General features: G+C 47.2%; 1 non-coding gene across 1 annotated transcript; it reads left to right on the top strand.

Moving 5' to 3' along the window:
- The first annotated feature begins 1178 nt into the window (after positions 1-1178).
- LOC139263675 (U2 spliceosomal RNA) lies at positions 1179-1360 on the top strand. Its single transcript, XR_011593194.1, has one exon. It is a non-coding gene; the product is annotated as a U2 spliceosomal RNA (small nuclear RNA).
- Positions 1361-3167: the final 1807 nt, after the last annotated feature.

The raw sequence follows: 3167 nt of genomic DNA, 5'->3' as shown, positions 1-3167 counted from the left end.
CCATGATGCCTCCCATGGTGGAACAGCCAGTCAACACACACTGCCAGGTTTCATTTGTGTGATGCACTAAAGAGCAAACAACATTTGCGAAATAGTAACCCCAAAGAAGAGAGGAGGAGGGGAGAAAATTGGTATGGGGAAAATATGTATTTACATGAAGTAATCTTCAAATAAAAGAAATAACCTGTACTTATATGTGCCAAAGCACTTTACAGCCAATGAAGTACTTTTGAAGTATAGTCATTGTTGGTATGTAGAAAACACAGCAGCCAATTTGTGCACAGAAAGGTTCCTACAAACAGCAATGAATTAAATGACCAAATCATGTTTCGGATGTTGGTTGGGAGATAAATTTGGCCAGGACCCCAGGAGAACTTCCCTGCTCTTCTTCGAACTGTGGAATTGTCTCATCCAAAAGGCAGCACTCCCCACAGTAAGTGCATGTGCATCTTTGAGCTGCATTTAGAGCTTCTCATCAGTTCCCCAGCCCCAACGTCTGGTCTTCACGCTCTCAGCATTTGGGCCGATCTACACTGGGAGCTCACCAGCTTTATGTAAACGAGAGGATCTCGTCAAACCAGGGGATGTCCACTCCTTTCGCTCTGCTGGATCCACTAGCCCAGTGGAGTTTCAGCCCTTACATGACAAGGAAACGCACGTATTACTGTCAAAGACAAAGCACTGATTTATTGTAACTTATTTGTATTCAGTCTGAGTTATGCAAAGAGCTTGTGTAGTTTTTTTTGCTGTTCATAGTAAATAAGTAGAGCACAAAAGACTGACAAAAAGGAAACATAAATATTCTTGTTTCACAGCAATTTACTAAAACGAACAAATCATTGTCAACATTTAATGTTTTTTTTCATCTCATTGAAAAAATGCTCTTTGTGCTGCTCTCAAGGTCACAGAGGAAGATATGCAAAGTGAGTTTAAATTTGTGAAGTAATTACTGAAGAATGATGTGATTTCACAGAAGGTGGCTGTTGAAGTCACTTGCAAGTGCGTCTTTAATGATGTTCACAAGTTATTCCATGCTTAATATTTAGCTCACCATTTGTCACTGATTCCTGCCAATAGCAAGTCAATTGAGTATTGGTTGAATTGTCTCCTTATGCTTAGCAACATGTAGTGTGCCGTCATCCTTGTGTGGCATTTTCAGCTTTCCTATCCTTTGTTAGAATGCTTCTCGGCCTTTTGGCTAAGATCAAGTGTAGTATCTGTTCTTATCAGTTTAATATCCCCTATCTGGGGACCAAATATTAAATTGTTTTTTGGAACAGCGAGATGGAACAGGGGCTTGCTCCGTCCACTCCACGCATCGACCTGGTATTGCAGTGTTTCCAGGAACGGTGCAGCTTCCCCTCTCAGCCTTTTGGCTAAGATCAAGTGTAATAGCGCAAAGTGATCTTTGGCGCTGGAGTTGATCTGACAAGAATGAACCAAAAAAAAAAAAAAATCCTTTGTTAGAACAATATCAAAATCTTTGCTTTAATGTTAATAAGTGACTAAGGTCCCTGCACTTTGCCCTTGTTCATAACGAACCTTTTTTCTTAGAGCATTTCACGTCGAGTGTTGTGACCTACAGTACCCCTGTCAGAACAACAATCGTAGTAACTTGGCTGACATCTTGTAATTATTGCAAGTGCAGCAAAGCCTTGGAGAATTAAGGAATGTGGAATTGGCATTTTCTAAAAGAAAAAGTTATATTACTGTTATAGCTTTGAGAATAGTAGTTGCCTTGACTGGAGCAGGGCCAGCTATGCTGCATTATCTAGCAGTAGTAAAAGTGGAGTTTGTTTAGATGGGGTACATATGCCTCTTCTCTACATCATCCTGCTGGCCTATCCATGTCCTCCTACAGGGCTCAATTTTCTCCAGTGATTTGCGCCATTTTTTTGGAGCAGGCTGCTTTTTTTGGACTAAGTTAAAAAACCACAGTTTCCCCAATCAATTTGCACCAGTGTAACTCAGTTAGTTACGATTTTTTTAGGTACATTTTTTTTTCAGCCAAAGGGGTGTTACCTGCCACCCGTGCCAATTCTGGCCATTTAGGCAAGTTTGACCAGCTGAGAGTTACTCCAATCCTTCTTATGCAACGTATGTGGCCTCTGCAGAAAAACCTTCTGGAAAGTTAAAGAAATCGGCGCAGGTAAGGAAATCGGCACAGGTAAGTGCATCAGATGCCCGGACAGCCGCAGCAGGAAAGGTAAGAGAGAGGGGGAGAAAGAGGGGGGTGTGGGGGTGTGTGGGGGGAAGCCTTTCAGGTGTAGTTAGGTGCGGAGCTGGGGAGGGAGAAGGCCATTCGGCATGGGATAGGGGCGGGGGAGCGCACCGGGAGGCCACTCAGCGGGGGATAGGGGCGGGGGTGCAGACCAGGAGGCCATTCGGCCTGGGATAGGGGCGGGGGAGCGGACCGGGAGGCCACTCAGCGGGGGATAGGGGCGGGGGTGCAGACCAGGAGGCCATTCGGCCTGGGCTAGGGGCGGGACCGGCAAGGCACTCGGGACTGAAGGGGGGAGCTGAACCAGCACCGGCAAGAAGCTCAGGGCTGGGGTGGGGGTGGGGGGGGGTGCGGGACCGGCAAAGCACTCGGGGGTGGGGTGGAGCTGGATCGGCAAAGCACTCGGGGCTGGGGCGGTGGGGAGCAGGACCGGCAAGGGGCTCAGGGCAGGCAGGGGTGCTGGACCGGCACTGGCAAGGGGCTTGGGGTGGGCTAGGGAAGCAGACCGGCAAGGTACTCAGAGCTAGGGTCAGGCGGGGGAGCGGGACCGGGAGGCCCTTCAGCCTGGGATAGGGGCAGTGATCGGCACCGACATCGGGAGGGGGGAACTTTAATAATTGGAGATAAGTTCCTGCAATATATTTTAATGTGTTTTTAAGTTGATGCAATTTGTTTTAATGGGACAGAAATCCCTCTCAAGGTCTTCCCGTGGGCAAACCACTAAAGAATGGACAAAAAATTCGCACTAACCTGAAGCTGCTAGGCTCGCTCGAGATCTCGGTCCGGAGGCTTCTCGTGACTGCACGTCACAGCGCGTTTACGTTAGGACGTCGGCAGGATTCACGTGGGCCTGGACACCCAATCACAGGTAAGTATTTTCTCAGTCATAGTAATAGGAGATTCGTAAGTCTAAATCTCCTATTACTATGAATGAGAAACACCCCAA

The sequence above is a fragment of the Pristiophorus japonicus genome, chromosome 4 (genome assembly GCF_044704955.1).
Source record: "Pristiophorus japonicus isolate sPriJap1 chromosome 4, sPriJap1.hap1, whole genome shotgun sequence".
In the NCBI taxonomy this organism is placed as follows: domain Eukaryota; kingdom Metazoa; phylum Chordata; class Chondrichthyes; family Pristiophoridae; genus Pristiophorus; species Pristiophorus japonicus.
This window is presented reverse-complemented; position numbering and strand designations above follow the sequence as displayed.